The sequence below is a fragment of the Pristis pectinata genome, chromosome 26 (genome assembly GCF_009764475.1).
Source record: "Pristis pectinata isolate sPriPec2 chromosome 26, sPriPec2.1.pri, whole genome shotgun sequence".
In the NCBI taxonomy this organism is placed as follows: domain Eukaryota; kingdom Metazoa; phylum Chordata; class Chondrichthyes; order Rhinopristiformes; family Pristidae; genus Pristis; species Pristis pectinata.
This window is the reverse complement of record NC_067430.1, coordinates 28,175,294-28,192,747: the sequence shown is the minus strand read 5'-3', so window position 1 is coordinate 28,192,747 and position 17,454 is coordinate 28,175,294. Positions and strand designations below refer to the sequence as shown.

Genomic DNA, 17,454 nt, shown 5'->3' with positions numbered 1-17,454 from the left:
ACACCGAGTTCAGCAACCATCAATTTACCTCAGTCCTACACTAATCCCATTTAATTCTCCCCACATTTTAAACGGGATCTCTTTCCTTTCCTTCCTGCCTTCTGCAATCTCTTCCTAGTCTGTTCTGTAGAATGATAGAAATTTCAACATGGTAGGAGGTCCCACAGAAGTAGGTGACAGGAGGATGGGAGGGCGGGGAACAAGCCAAAAACACTGTAAGGTTCCGGTCTGCATGTAGACATTCATCCAGCAGCACTAAGGCTGTGCATGTGTGCACCTCCAAAGAGCAGCGCATTTCGACATCTGTCAGTCCCCTGAGGTCCTGTGTGAGATTTGTGGTCAAATGCAAACAACACAGACCTCTGGTGCTGTCTATGTGGAGGTTGCATGTTCTCCCTGTGAATGCATGAGTTTCCCCCGGGTGCTCCAGTTTCCTCCCACATCCCAAAGACATGCAGGTCAGTAGTTTAAATGGCTGCTATAAACTGCCCCTAGTGTGTAGGTGAGGGGTAGAATCTGAGGAGCTGATGGGAATGTGGGGAGAATAAAATGGGATTCATGTAGGATTGGTGTAAATGGGTGGTTGATGGTCAGTATGAATCCTGAAGGGCCGAAGGGCCTGTTTCCATCTCTCTCTATGACTCTACAACAATCACAATGTCAATGAGCTCCTCCCTCTCCATTGACCATTTCCCAGAGCAAACCAAAGGTGACACAGAATTTAGCATAAACTCAACATTTAAAACTTAAAGGAATATTAAACCAAAAGGAACGATTCTCATGGGTGGTCTCTTCTAGGTGTTTCAGTTGTTCAGTTGGAGAAAATTTCCTATCATTGGTTAGGGTGCCATTCAACAGGTTAGAGGTGAACACCAACAAGATAGGCTTGTCTGGGTTGTTGGGAGACAGAAACGGTGATGCAACCAAAAGATACAATTGTTCTTCAAAATAATATTCTTAAAATGAAAAGACTGAATGGTTTGGAGGAAGGGTCAGAGTCAAAAAGGTTCAGAAGGCCACAAAAGAACCAAGAGGCAAAATGAAGCACATTATGAATTAAAGTGTGTCGCATGACTTTCAATCAGTGTTCTTGCAACAGATGATTGGTGATGAAGGTCCTTAGAGGAGGGAATAGAAAGTTGACCACTCACTTTATCAGAATAACTCAATAGCATTTTTCCACTTACGTATATGTCATTGGGGAACAGTGAACAGAAAATAACATTGGGAATTGGATTGTATGTTGGTGTCTTTATAATTAAGCTGTGATTGTACTAAAACAAAGTTCATTATAATTGAGTAACTGCAGAGAAGAGAACTTCCCCGATTATAGCCCAGACACTCCCACAGCACCCTGCAGAAGTAACAATGCTCCTGCTGCCATTGCAAACACTGAAGCTCAGAGAACACTGAGTAATTTGTTGCCTGGACAGTTAATTTGGGAGCTACCTGAAGCTCAGAGCAATGTGTCCTCTGTAGGAAATCTAATTGAATTAAAAATAAAGTTACTGCTAGCGATCTTATGCAAATGATGCATTGCAGTTTGGTGCAATGATTATGCAATGCAATTTTATTTGGAACTACACGGATTAACGTACCCTGATAACCAGGTTTTGCATGTTGTTAAATTATCTCATTAGTCCACTGAAAACGAAACGTCCACACAGCAAATGAATCAGAAGGCTGTAACCCTCTCAATGTAGTTAGATGAAGAGGAACTAGTCTAATCCACGAGTTTGTATATCAGTCACTTGGGCTGTGCCGTTAGGGTTTATCTGAACCAGTGATTAAGTTACAGTGTTGTCAGTCACTTCCAATCGTCTGTAATCCTACACATTCTATACTTATCTCACTTCAGGTACTTTTGCCCTGTTTTAACGTTAAAACTCAACTCCAGCCTTAAACCTTTGCCCCACAGGTTAAAAACAAAATCTAAACTTGTTACGTTGTGTAACTTCAAGATCCATTGATGATTATCCACTGTTACTTAAGAAAACATTACAGTAAAACAGTTCAATCTAATTACATTAAAACATTTAGTGTGCTAACAATGGTTGAAATTTTATGGGCAGTTTACAATGTATACGGCTCCCTTTGACAGCAATAGGTTCACCACTGTACTGGTTAAAAGTTAACTGAAGGGAGCTGAATTCTCTTGCTGTTAGCACATTGGCACACTATAGGTCTACATACCGATTTTCTCTCAATCTTTTTCTCCTCTTCTTTGCTTGTTTCAACTTCTTGGGGATGCAAGAATGTTTGTTGCCCATTCTAGTCGCGAGCTCTGACTCTATCACCCAGGGATTAACTCTTGATCCCAGGGAGAGCCACAGACTGATAGCAGAGCACAGACGTCCGACTGCACTGTGTTTTAACACATTCACTATTTCCGCTTATAAGGTAATGATTCCAGTGGGTGGGGCTTGCAGAGTCAACCTGACTCAGACCTGATGGAGGTGGGGGGAGGGGGTATCGGTCAAAGGTCTTATTTTTCCCAGATACACGTAACATCAAAATGCCCCAAAGGGGGACAGATAGATGCAGGAGGATGGTGTTAGTGAGAAGAATTTTTGTTGCGTTGTTTGTAGTTTGACTGTGAAGACTTGTTTTGTGTGCAGTCTTCACACAGCAGAGTTGAGACCGGAAGGGTGTTTATAATTGAATTGTCCTGTTTGTTTTAGGATGCTAGGACCATATGCCCTACCCAGTTACTAATTTTACTGAGTATCAAATGGCAGTGGCAGATTTATATCCCCTAAAATGTCAGTAGATGTAACAAATGGAAGGGAATACACTTCCGAGAGTGTCATTTCATCCACGTGCTATTGTTGGCACACCGATTAGCTTACAGCGTGAAGGCAAGAAAACCCCACCAGACCATTCAAACCCACCAGACACTCAGACAGTGAAACATCACACTCCATTCACCCAACCCTAAGCAGCACTGCTTCCTAGAGCAGGGAGTTACAAACCAGTTGGACAATGGTACAAAAAAAATTGTGGGAAATTTCATCCTGACTCACTAAAACCACTGAGCAGAGCTTGCAGAACATAAGACAATTTTACCCCCATAATTAGAAATTATGTTTCCTCAGAGAAACCTGTTCAGCTCCATTTTTAAGGTCTATAAACAGTCAAAGTCAAAATCGAGTTTATTGTCACAGGCACAAGTCCATGTATGCACAGGTGCAATGAAAAACTAACTTGCAGCAGCATCACAGGTACCTGGCATCATATAAGCATAGTTCACAAGAAAAACATAAATTAAACATAAATTATACACAATATTGATGAGAAAGAACATAATTAAAACAAGAAAAAAAGTCCATTTTAGGGCAAAGTGATCAAAGTGGTCATAGTGTTGCTAAACTGTAGTGATTAGGGTTTTGCCGGTTGGTTCAAGAACCAAATGGTTGAAGGGAAGCAGCTGTTCCTGAACCTGGTGGTGTGGGACTTCAGGCTTCTGTACCTCCTGCCCAATGGTAGCTGAGAGAAGATGGCATGGCCCGGATGGTGGGGATCTTTGATGATGGACGTTGCCTTCTTGAGGCAGCGTCTCCTGTAGATACTCCCGACAGTGGGGAAGGATGTGCCTGTGATGTATTGGGCTGAGTCCACTACTCTCTGCAGCTTCTTACGTTCCTGCGCATTCAAATTGCCGTACCAGACCGTGATGCAACCAGTCAGGAAACTGCAAGATGAGGGCAACAGAGAAGGGTCCTGGATCTCAAACATTAACTGTTTCTCTTCCCACAGATGCTGCCTGACCTGCTGAGTGTTTCCAGCATTTTCTGTTTTTATTTCAGATTTCCAGCATCTGCAATTTTTTTTTGATTTTCACAACAGTAGCACAGTGCTGTAGTTAGTAGAACCGCTGCCTCACAGCTCCAGTGTCCCAGGTTCGATCCTGACCTCCGCTGCTGTCTGCGTGGAGTTTGTTATTTCTCCCTGTAACAGTGTGGGTTTCCCTTCAACCATTCGGTTCTTGAACCAATCGGATGAACCCCAATCACTACAGTTTAGCAAAACATAATGACCACTGTGATCACTTTGCACTAAAATGCTTTTTTTGTTCTAATTGTGTTCTTTCTTGTAAAAATTATGTATAATTTATGTTTTTCTTGTGAAAGTTGCTTATCTGATGCTATGTGCCTGTGATGCTGCTGCAAGTAAGTTTTTCAATGCACATATACTTGTGCATATGACAATAAACTTGACTTTGATGTTACTGGCTGAAACCAACGAGGGATTAAAAATTTCTTGAGAAGTAAAGGAACATTATCTTTTCCCACAGTCAAATTTGCTTGGATGGCAGGTAGGTCTGAGAATGCAAAGTAGGATGTTGTAAGTGTCACTGAGTCATTATATTGTGGGTTCAAGTTTTGCTTCAAAGAGCATGTCATGGGCTGGGTGTCCTACAGTGAGTGACTCACCTCCTGATTCCACCATCAACAAGGCACAAGTCAGGAGCACGATGGATTATTCTCTGATTGCCTTGAAGAGTGCAGCTCCAGCAGCTGCCATGGAACAAGACAATAACTAACTCCTGATCTCCCAATCTATCTTGATGCGGCGCTTGTACCTTCTTTGTCTACCTGAACTGCATTTTCTCTGTAACTGCAACACTATGTTTTGTGTTCTGTTTCTCTTTTTACTACCTTGATGTGCTTGCGTATGGCATGATCTGTCTGCGTGGAACGCAAATAAAAGCTTTTCACTGTATCACCTGGACATTCTCTCTTCTCCCCTCCCATAAAAGCCTGAAAGCACGTACCACCAGGCTCAAGGACAGCTTCTGTCCCGCTGTTGAACGGTTCCCTAGTACGATAAGATGGACTCTTGACCACACAATCTACCTCGTTATGACTTTACACCTTATTGTCTGCCTGCACTGCACTTTCTCTGTAACTGTGACACTTTATTCTGCATTCTGTTATTGTTTTACCTTGTACTACCTCAATGCACTGTTGTAATGAATTGATTTGTATGAATGGTAAGCAAGACAAATTCTTCACTGTACCGCAGTACATGTGACAATAATAAACCAATACCAATACCATCCAGGACAAAGCAGCCCATTTAATCGGTATTCCATTAACTATGGATTCCCTTTACCACTGGAGTTTTGAATTACTCACCTGGAGCACTATGACAGTGTCATTGAAGAAATCAATCAGACTATTGAAATATTTCCAAATTATTAACATATTATTTTAAAACATTGAAAACAGTGAAAATCACCTAAAAAAAACTAAAATATATTTGTAAACAATCGAAAACAAAGATATTTTTAATTGTTAACAAAGATAGTTAATTGTTTTTAGGGTTTTTCTCAATTAAATCAATTAATTAATCACCTGAAACTTTCCTCTCTCCTTTGAAGTTTTTCCTCTTCATGGAAGTGAATGGTCAAAGTCCAGTTTATTGTCAGATGCACAAGTCCATGTGTGCACAGGTGCAATGAAAAACTTACTTGCAGCAGCATCACAGGCACATAGCGTCAGTTATACAACATTCACAAGAAAAACATAAATTGTACAAGAAAGAACACAAATAGAACATAAAAAAACAAAGTGCATTATAGTGCATAGTGATCATAGTGTTGCTCTACTGAGGTAGAGATTGGGGTTGTGCCGGTTGGTTCAAGAACCAAATGGTTGAAGGGAAGTAGCTGTTCCTAAAACTGGTGGTGTGGGAATTCAGGCTTCTGTACCTCCTGCCCGATGGTAGCGGCGAGAAGATGGCATGGCTCTGATGGTGGGGATCTTTGATGATGGATGTTGCCTTCTTGAGGCAGCGCCTCCTGTAGATACTCCCGATGGTGGGGAGGGATGTGCCTGTGATGTATTGGGCTGAGTCCACTACTCTCTGCAGCTTCTTACACTCCTGCGCATTCGAATTGCCGTCCCAAACCATGATGCCACCAGCCAGGATACTTTTAGCAGTACATCTACAGACGTTTGTTAGAGTGTTTGGTGACAAACTGAAGCTCTTTAACCTCCTAAGAAAGTTAAGACGCTGGTACACTTTCCTTATGATTGTGTCTATGCGCTGGGCCCAGGACAGGCCATCCGATATGCTAACGCCCAGGAATTTAAAGCTGCTGACTCTCTCCACCACCGATCACCCAATGTAGACTGGGGCATGTTCGCGCCCCCCACCACCCCCCCCTCCCCCTTCCTGGAGTCAACAATCAGCTCTTCAGTTTTGCTGACGCTGAGCGAGAAGTTGTTGTTGCGACACCACATAACCAGGTGTCCTATCTCGCTCCAGTAAGCCTGATATCTAGAAGTCCCCATTAAAAAACAGACAATGGGATCACCTAACTTTAGTAAGGTTTTAAACACAACAGCAATAGGAATATAAGCACATGATGCAAGAAATAGGAGAAGGGGTAGGCCATGTGGTTCTTCAAGCCCACCTCGTTATTCATCAGTCGTAGCTGATCTTTTACCTCAGTACCATTTTCCTGCTCTTATCCCATATCCCTCGACCCTATTAGTATGCAGAAACCTACCATTTTCTGTTTTGAATGAACTCAGTGACCGATCCTCCACAACCTTCTAGGAGAGAGAATTCCAAAGGTTCACCAACCACCGAATGAAGACGTTTCTCTTCACCTCAGTCCTAAACAGCCTACCCCTCACTTGGAGACTACAGCGATGAGACGGAGTACAAGAAGGAGATAAAAAGCCTAGTGACACAGTGTCAAGATAAAAACCTCTCCCTCAATGTCAGCAAAACAAAAGAGCTGGTCATTGACTTCAGGAAGCAGGGTGGAGTACACACCCTGACTGTATCACTGGTGCTGAGGTGGTGATGGTTGAGAGCTTCAAGTTCCTAGGAGCAAATATCACCAATAATTTGTCCTAGTCCAGCCATGTGAACGCTATGGTCAAGAAAGCACACCAATGGCTCTACTGCCCAGAAGGGTAAGGAAATCTGGCATGTCCTCTGACTCTCACCAATTTTTACAGATGCACCATAGAAAGAATCCTATCCAGATGCATCACAGCATGGTATGGCAACTGCTCTGCCCAAGGCCGCAAGAAATTGCAGGGAGTAAGTAAACCAATCATTTCTATCCTGAAAACCAGCCTCCCTTCCATTGACTCTGCCTACACTTCTCGCTGCCTCGGGAAAGCAACCAGGATAATCAAAGACCCCTCCCATCCCAGACATTCTCTCTTCAATCGGGCAGAAGATACAAAAGCTTGAGAACATGAACCACCAGGCTCAAAGACAGCTTCTACCCCACTGTTATAAGACTCTCGAACAGACCTCTTATACAATGAAGATGAAGTTTTGATCTCTCAGTCTACCTCGTCATGGCCCTTGCACGTTACTTGTCTACTTGCACTGTACTTCCTCTGTAACTGCAACACTATATTCTGCATTCTGTGCTTTTTTCCCTTCTGTACTACCTCAATGTACTTATGTATGGAACGATCTGTCTGGATGATATGCAAACAGAAGCTTTTGACTGTATCTCAGTACATGTGACAATGATAAACCAATTACCAACAACCCTGCCTGTTAACTCTTCAACCTGGGGGAGCATCCTCCCTACATCCAGCCTGTCAAAACTTGGAAGAATTTGTAAGTTTCAATGACATTATTTCCCTTTTATCTGATTTCTGGAGAATACGCACCCACACTACTCCATCTCTCCTCATACAGCAACCAGCCATTCCTGGAACCGGGCCAATAAACCTTCCTCTTTGGTAAGTACATCATTGCATAGGTGAGAATATCAAAACAGTACACAATGGTCCAAGTCCTGTCTCACCAAGGCCCTATGTAAATTCAGTAAGCCTTTATTATTCTTCCATTCAAATCCTCTCATAATATAGGCCAACATACTATTTGTCTCCCTAACTGCCTCCTGCCCTTGAATCTTGTATTTCAATGACTTTTGTACAAACATTCCTCGGTTCCTTCGAACAACAACACTACCCAATCTCTCAATTTAACAAATACAAGACAGAGAAGAAGGGTATTACCCAAATGGATAACTTCATCCACATTATATTCCAGCTGCCATGTTCTGACCCACTCACTCAGATTGTCCATATCCCCTTGAAGCCTCTTCCTATCCGCCCCACTCACAGTCTCACCTGGTGTTGTACCATTAGCAAACTTGGAGATATGATATTTGGTCCTGTCAACCAAATCATTGATCCAGATTGTGAGTAGCTGGACCCTCTGGGCACAGTCGGCCAATTCTTTTATTCCCATTGTTCGCTTTCTGTCTGTTAACCAATATTCATTGCATGCCACTATTTTACCCTCAACTCCATGTGGTCTAACCTTGTTGACAAGCCACCCATGTGAGACCATCCTGAAAGTCTTGCAAAAATCTAAACGTCTATTCTACCGGTCACATCCTCAAGGAATTCCAGCAAGGAGAGATTTTCCTTTCAAATATCCATGCAGACTCTGCTCAGTCCTATTATTCTTTTCAAGGTGGAGATGCAAGAGAGACTGCAGATGCTGCAATCTGGAGCAACACACAAAGTGCTGGAGGAACTCAACAGGTCAGTCAGCATCTGTGGAGGGCAATGGACAGTCGATGTTTTGGGTCGAGACCCTTCATCTTGACCTGAACACTTTGCAAGGTGTTCTGTTATGACCTCCTTTGTTATAGCTTCCAACATTTTTCCTGCTACTTATCTTAAACTGGAACTGACAGTTTCCTGTTTTCTCCTGCTCTCCTTTCTTCAGCGGTGGGGTCGCATTTGCTACCCTCCAGAATCTGTAGAGTATTGGAAGGTGATAACCAGGGCATCCACTATTTCTAAAGCAGCCTCCTTCAAAACTTTGGGATGTCAATCATCTGATTCCTAGGATATATTGGCTTTCTTCTCTAGAATGATTGACTCCACTTCCTCATTCTTACTTTACCCTGGTTCTGTAATAGTTCTGGAATTGTTTAATTCCTCTGACATTTCCTCATTCCCCATTATAAATTCCCCCATTCCTGGCACTAGAGATAGGAACAAGACACAGCACCTGAAACCTGCTCTGCCAATCAATAAGATTATTGATCGTTGTTTTCTTGCCCTTGCCCCATTTTCTTTGACTCTAACATCCGAACAAGGTTGAGACTTTTAAATTCAAGATGTTGCTAGATCAGGAGGTTAGTAATAGAACAGTACAGCACAGGAACACGCCCTTCAGCCCACGATGTTGTGCCGAACTAGTTAAACTAGTAATTAAATGTCTAACTAAACTAATCCCTTCTGCCTACTCAATGTCCATATCCCTCCATTCTCTGCACATTCAAGTCCCTATCTAAGAGCCTCTTAAACACCTCTATCATATCTGCCTCCACCACCACCCCTGGCAGCGCACTCCAGGCACCCACCACTCTCTGTGTAAAAAAACTTGCCCCACACATCTCCTTTGAACTTTCCTCTCTCACCTTAAATGCATGTCTTCTGGTAGTAGACATTTTGACCCTGGGAGAAAGATACCGGCTGTCTACTCTATCTATGCCTCTCATAATCTTATAAAACAGCCCAAGTTTGTCCAACCTCTCCTTACAGCACATGCCCTCTAATCCAGGCAGCATCCTGGTGAACATCTTCTGCATCCTCTCCAAAGTCTCCACATCCTTCCTAGAATGGGGCGACCAGAATTCCTATAATGGGTGGCCTCCTAACCTGGAGGTCAGTATGAGGAACAAAGTTCTTGACCCAACTGATAAATCTAACCATATCACATGAGATTTTCCCAGAGTCAGCTTGACAATAAGGCCGATTCTCGTCAGTGATTACAAAACAGAGGAATATTGCGGTCTGACGTAATTTTTCCTGTCTTCTTATCCCTTGCGCAACTCTGAACAAGTCCAGACAGCTTCCAAACAATTCATCAGTCCTTGTTTTGGAAAGGACTGAGGCAAAGTTCTGAAAACCAATAGAATTTGTTGCGTTTTACTCACAGAGTGAAGTCATGACCAGTTCTAGTATATTATTGGATCAGAACATGCACTTTTGGATTTTGAGTGGATGGAATTTTCACTTCCAAGCAGATAGAAAGATGTGCATTTATGTAGTGTCTTTTGCAACTTCAGAACATGCTGAGACATGTTTTGGCAGATTACATATCCTGGGGAAAATACCAATGTGATTACAGTGGTATGATTATGAGACAGCATATAAAACAGTGTGGAGAATAGCGTTAAAATAGTATAGTTTTAGATTTCAAAGGATTCAAGGGGTCAAGGCACAAGGTAGGAAGGTTGAGTTCAGATCAGCCATGAATAGTGTGACTGGCTCAGGGGGCTGAATGGACTCCTCTTTGGCCTTACATTCTGTGTCTTATTAGACACATTTATCAAAGGAGAGATGTTTTCCAAATGTCCTTACCCTTCTTTGAAATAATACCATGAATCTATCTCAGAAAGAGGAAACAGGGCTGACACTCAATGTCCAACAGCTCCTCTGGCGGTGTGGCACTCCCTCAGTACTGTGCTGGAGCATCAGAACAGAATTTTGTGCTGAGGGCTTTGGGGTTCCTCAGTCAACACCACAAGGGAAAGCTGATCATCTGGTCCTTATCACATTGTGGGAGCTTGCTGTGCACAAATTATCTGCTACATGAACAGCATTGCAGCGGCAAATACACTTCAAAATACTTCCTGGGCTATGCCAGACCATTCCCACTTCACCCACCAAAGACAATAAATGCTTGGTGCGGTTCCCCAACACCATACGATGTGGATCAGTCATGACCTTTACTTTCCGAAGCTGAGAGACTTTTATTTAATCACAAGTCGTGAAGGGGGTGGGTAAATAGCACTAGATCACTGGATCTGCAGCAGCGTGTGGTGGCATTACCAGACTACCACAAGTTATTGTAGAATCATAGAGTTATACAGCACGGAAACAGCCCAGCCCTCCATGCTGACCAAGGTGCCTACCTGAGCTAGTCCCATTTTCCTGCATTTGGCCCATGTCCCTCTAAACCTTTCCTATCCACGCACCTGTCCAAATGTCTTTTAGATGTCATCATCGCACCCTTCCTCTGACAGCTCACTATACACGTGCCGCCCTCTGTGTGAATAAGTTGCCCCTCAGGTCCCTTTTAAATCTTTCTCCTCTCACCTTAAACCTGTGCCCTCTCGTCTTTGTTTTTCTTTCCCTGGGAAAAAGACTGTTATCATCAAACTTGTCTTTACCCCTCATGAGTTTATAAACCTCTATAAGGTCACCCCTCGTGCTCCTTCACTCCAGGGAGAAAAGTCCCAGCCTATCCAGTCTCTCCCTATAACTCCAGCCCTCCAGTCCCGGCAACATTCTTGTGAACCTTTTCTGTGCCCTCTCCAACTTAATCACGATCTTCCTTATGGATCTGGAGAAATTAGTTTGAATCCTGCAATGGCAACTGAGGGTTTTAAACCCAAATAGCATAATAAATCTGGAATGCGAAAAATGCAAACTTCAGTAAGTGTAACCACGAAACCTCTGGGTTGTTGTAAACATCCTTCCGATCCACTGATGTACTCTAGTGAAGTAAATCTGCTGTCCTTGCCTGATCTGGTTATATTTGAATTCAGATCTAAGTAAGTGCCTTCTGAATTGACCGTGATGCTGAGTTTGGGGGCAAATTAGCATTGGGCAATAAATACAGATGTGGCCAGCCACCTCTGTGTGAATGAAAAGAAATAACAACAGCCTCAGGAAGTCTACACCTGATCCTGTGGATACAAGGTTGTAGCAGCTACTTGTCGTAGAGTAATACAGCATGGAAATGGGCCATTTGGCCCATCAAGTCCATTCTAACCATCAAGCACACATATACACTGATTCTGTCTTAATCCCATTCTCTCCTCCCCATATTCCCATCAACTCCCTCCAAGGTTGACCACTCATCTACACACTGGGGGCAACTTACAGTAACTAATTACCCCTACCAACCCCTGCATCTTTGGCATGCAGAAGTAAACCAGATCATTCCGAGGAGATCCACACGGTCATAAGGAGAATGTGCAAACTCCTCTTAAGATCTGGATTGAAGCTGGGATGCTGGAGCTGTGAAGTAGCAGCTCTACGAGCCACATTAATTCACAGTCTCCACACATTTTGAGAACTTGCATGAGCTGCAGTGGGGATCCAAGAGCGACCTGGCCACTGTACCTTGATCCACCCGGCTCGAGACTGAAGGACATGATGGAGTACATTAATGACGCTGAACGGAACTGGAGCCCTTCCAGCAGGCAGCATAGTCCTAACTTTCCTTTCAGTTCTATCCTGAGTCTGGATTGAAATGAGTTCCTCCAGGCTTTGTAAATCTGCAGCACTGTCTTCCCCTCAAGGCTCTCAACAGGACCTTCTCTTAATGAGTGCTTCGTGAAAGATGTTCCCACTTTACTGGCAGCCAATTAAACTTATCCTTAAGGCAGGGAACATAAATGTCTCACCGTCCAACTGCATTCTGTATATTTAAAGTCACGTTGACATGTGAATAGGAATTTTTCTGTCCTGGACGAGTTGTGGATTTTGTTCATTGGGTCAGCCCGTGAAGACTTGATCATTCTCCTCCGATGTTTCAAATCACCTGGCTTCCTCTGTTTCAGCAGAACTCCACATAGATGCAGTCACAAGGAAGGCACGCCAGCGTCTTTACTTTCTCAGGAGTTTAAGGAGGTTCGGCTTGTCACCGAGCACTCTAACAAACCTCTACAGATGTACTGTTGAAAGTATCCTGACTAGTTGCATCATGGTCTGGTACAGCAATTCTAACGCACAGGAACATAAGAAGCTGCAGAGAGTAGTGGACTCAGCCCAATACATCAGGGGCACATCCCTCCCCACCATCGGGAGTATCTACAGGAGGCGCTGCCTCAAGAAGGCAACATCCATCATCAAAGATCCCCACCATCCTGGCCATGCCATCTTCTCGCAGCTACCATTGGTCAGGAGGCACAGAAGCCTGAAGTCCCGCACCACCAGGTTCAAGAACAGCTACTTCCCTTCAACCATTCAGTTTTTGAAGCAACCTGTACAACCCTAATCACTACTTTAGTATAGCAACACTATGACCACTTTGCACAACAATGGACTTTGTTTCTTTTGTTTTAATTGTGTTCTTTCTTGTATAATTTATGTTTATGTTTTTCTTGGGAATGTTATGTGTCTCTGATGCTCTGTGCCTGTGATGCTGCTGCAAGTAAGTTTTTAATTGCACCTGGGCGTACATGTATTTGTGCAGATGACAATAAACTTGTCTTTGGCTTTGACTTTGTTGTGATACTGTTACAGATTCAAAAATAGAATTGAGGGTTTTGATCCCAACCGAGTGGCCATTCTTCCCCCAGCTTCCCTCCTACCTTCCTCTTCCTTTGTACTGGAGTATTCACCTCTGCTGAGGTTCTGCCTCAGTGAATACAAAATGTCTTCCAATACCTCAGCTCAATGGTCATTCTTCATGGTGGACAGTAACTGTGACATCTCTGGAGACATCCCAACACCCTGTCTTCCCCAAATGCCAACACACTCTCCAGAGACTCAATAATGAGTGGAAGATGTGCTCAACCCAACTCTCCTATGTTCACATCAGTAAATATAATTTGCAAACTTTGGAAGTGGATTACCATGAGACTAAAACTATTTCACTCTGGAAGAAAACACAGGGCTTGCTGTGTTATATAGATCCCCTTGGGATATTCTGCTCCATATCAAACATTCGTAGCGTCATGGAGTAATATAGCAGGGAAGCAGGCCCTTCGGCCCAACATATCCATGCCAATCAAGAGGCCCACCTAAGCTGGACCCATTTGCCAGCATTTGGCCCTTATCCCTCTGAACCTTTCCTATCCGTACACTTATCCAAATGTCTTTCATCCAGATGTCAAAAGTAGCTCATTATCTCTTGATTTAAGTACTTCCTTGTACAAATAAGGTTGACAGAGTTTTAGATATGAAGTGAACCAAGGGGTATAGGGTTAGTACAGGAAAGTGGCACTGAGGTAAAAGGTCAGCTTTGATCACACTGAATGACAGAGCAAGAATGAAGGGCTGAATGGCCTCCTCCTCCTTCCATTGTCTATGGACAATTGAAATGAGATTTATTTAAGGCTCTGCCTCCAGGTGCATCCACTTCACCACATGAGTTTTTAACGCACACATTTAGAAAGGGCAGGGAAAATGGAAAGGAGGAATAGTCATCCTGATGTTAAACAGTTGGATAAAGGCAGGAGAGTGAAAGGATCTTAACTCACAAAGTCAAATCAATTTGTATGGAGATAAAGAATAGTGTGGTGCAGGAAACAATGGTGGGAGTTGGTATATCGGCCCCCAAACAGCGAGGCTCGGTATAAATTAGGAGCTAGGTAACAGATTCACCAGAGATGCATGTAACAAGGATAATACAGTAATCATGGGGGAAGTAATCTACATATGGACTGGGCAAACTAAATCAGCAGTAAAAATGTGGAGTGAGAGTTAATTGGGTGTGTAAAATAAAGTTTTCTAGATCTGTATGTCGAGAAAATAGTCCCTTTAGATCTAGTATTGTGAAAAGAGAAAGGAATAATTGATGAGATGATGGTTCAAGTAGGGAAGGATGATCATAATCCGATAGAATTTATATCAAGCTTGAACATGATTTTGTTAAATCTGAAACCAATGTCTTAAATCTGAATAAAGTAACATAACAAAGGTGGAAAGCAAGAGCTGGTTATGGGAAACTACATTGAAAGGTATAAGCAATGTTCAAAGATGCAATACAAAATTACAAATAAGGCCAATAAACTTGATCGGAAGAGTGGTCCAGCCATGGGCAACAAGAGAAGTTAACTGTAGTATTAGATCATAGGAGATAGAGAGTTAGAGATAGAGATTTCTTTATTAGTCACATGTACATTGAAGCACACAGTGAAATGCAACTTTTTGTGTAGAGTGTTCTGGGGGCAGCCCTCAAGTGTCGCCACGCTTCCAGCGCCAACATAGCGTGCCCACAACTTCCTAACCTGTACATCTTTGGAATGTGGGAGGAAACCAGAGCACCCGGAGGAAACCCACATGGACATGGAGAGAACGAGTAAACTCCTTACAGACAGCGGCCGGAATTGAACCCGGGTCACTGGTGCTGTAATAGCGTTATGCTAACCGCTACACTATCGTGCCGCCTTGAGTATTGTTAAGACATAAGCAGCTTGCCTGAAGATCAGGAAAGCGTCCCGAATTCAGCAAAGGAGAACCAAGGAATTGATAAGGAAAGGTGAATTAGAATGTAAGAGCATTAAAGTGAGAAACATTAACAGACTGCAAGAGCTTCCATCGATATGCAAAATTGAACATACTAGCAGCAGGAGTGAGGAGACAAAATATAAATGGGTGAGACAGGCCTACTCCTGACCCTAATTCTTATGTTCTTATCTGCTTCCTTGTTTCCAATATATGAACTTGTTAAAGCATACTTCCGAATATTTAATTAACTGGAATGTATCATATAATGATGTGGTCTCCACTTCTTGATTGAATTGGAATGACACTCTAATAAACCTTGTGGGAAATTCAACCGTTGCACAAGCCCGGAAACGTGGCACCTGAAAAGTTGCACAAGGACAAAGTGGTTCCCAGATCCAGGCCTGTGCCACAACAGGGGTTCAAACATTAGAATATTTGGTCGATATAGCTTTGCTTCCATCCATTCACACCCTCCCAATTATCTCACATCAGCCTTTCAGCATTGCTTTTGCAATTGATTTTTCTCTCACAAGCTCATCCAATTTCCTTTAGAATGCACTTAAGCTATTCTCCTTGACCACCTCCCGTGGTGGCCAATCCCACATACTTACCGAGCCCTGGGTAAAGGAATTTCTTCCTTTTTCCCAATTGGATTTGTTAGTAACTATCTTGTGCCCAGCAGATCCTCCCATTACATTTATTACAATTATTTTACTTTTCTAAATGTCATTTCTAAGACTGTAAGAATTACTAACAATGACCTGCACTGTATTTTCTCTGTAGCTGCAACACTATATACTCCAGAATATTTTCCTACCTCAATGCAACACTATATTCTCCATTCCTATCTCGACGTACTTATGTATGGAATGATCTGTCTGGACGGCATGCAAACAAAAGCTTTTCACTGTCTCTCAGTACATGTGCCAATACTAATAAACTAAACTAACTTAGTTCTTGACTCTTACACAACTTGCAGCAGTGCATGTTTTGAGCAGGCATCAGAAGAGGACTTTTAATCTGGAGCAGTCCCGCTGGAAATGCCAGTCCAATTTCAGCCACCTTTAGCAAGCAGAGATCTGCTAGACTAACTGTTCCAAAACACCTACTTATGTTTGAAATACTCTGTACTGTCGAGGCTCCAGTAACCATTACAGGTGCAATATACAAAGCACTGGAGGAACTCAGCAGGTCAGGCGGCATCTGTGGAGGGAAATGGCCAGTCGATGTTTTGGGTCGAGACAGAGGGGAGGTAGCCAGTATAAAAAGATGAGGGGAGGGGTGGAGCAAGAGCTGGCAGGTGATAGGTAGATCCTGGTGAGGGGGGGTGATAGGCAGATGAGGGAGGGAGGAGAGTGGAATAATGTCAGAAGCCGGGAGGTGATAGTTGGAAGGGCTGAGGATGATGCAATCATATTGGAGAAGAAGGTGGGGCAGGGAATAATGATTGGGGAGGGGACCTACTAGGGGAGATGGGGAGGGGACCTACTAGGAGGAGTGTGTGGGTGATAGGCATATGGAGAGGGTTGGGGAGGGGTAAGAGAGAGGGTGGTGGGGGCCAGTTGGATCAGGAAGAGAGAGAAAAGAGAACAAGGAAAAGAGGACAGAGGGGGAGCGGTTGCCGGAAGTTTGGGAATTCGATGTTCATGGCATCAGGTTGGAGACTGCCCAGACGGAATATGAGGCACTGTTCCTGGAATTTGTGTTTAGCCTCGACTTGGCAGTGGAGGAGGCCGAGGACAGACATGTCGGTGTGGAACGGGAAGAAGGATTAAGAACGCTGGCCACCGGGAGATCCTGGTGGTCACAGCGGATGGAGCAAAGTGCTCGACGAAGCGGTCACCCAACCTGCGTCCCGTCTCACCGATGTAGAGGAGGCTGCAATGGAAGCACTGCACGCAATAAAATTTGCAGCAGGTCTGCAACCAGATTGCAGCAGGTGCAATATTTCCAGGGTTGTACAGCTGATGCAATTCTCCGCAAGGTTTACTACTGTGTCATATAAATTCTCTTAAGAGGTATAAACATCATATAATATCTACCAGCTACCTAACTAATCAGATTCAAGCTTCAACAAGTCCACACAGTTCAAAGAAACAAATAGAAGCACATGTGATTAAACAGAGGTATGTGGAGACAAGATTTTAAACAGATCTCACTCTGATTGTGTTAGGCCATCCTGCCTTTTGCTCCTGCTCTGCCATTCAATAGGATCGTAGCTGGCCCTTTACCTCAATGCCATGTTTCTGCACAAACCAAA

The 17,454-nt window shown here is 43.4% G+C and overlaps 1 protein-coding gene across 4 annotated transcripts in view; it reads right to left on the bottom strand.

The window, feature by feature from the left end:
- Positions 1-2,354, bottom strand: part of plekhn1 (pleckstrin homology domain containing, family N member 1) — a 59,573-nt gene extending 57,219 nt beyond the window's left edge. For all 4 annotated transcript variants that reach the window (XR_007958255.1, XM_052039428.1, XM_052039429.1 and 1 more), the window contains exon 1: positions 2,194-2,354. The gene's annotated coding sequence lies outside the window, so the exon portion shown is untranslated. The remainder of the gene's footprint in view (positions 1-2,193) is intronic.
- Positions 2,355-17,454: the final 15,100 nt, after the last annotated feature.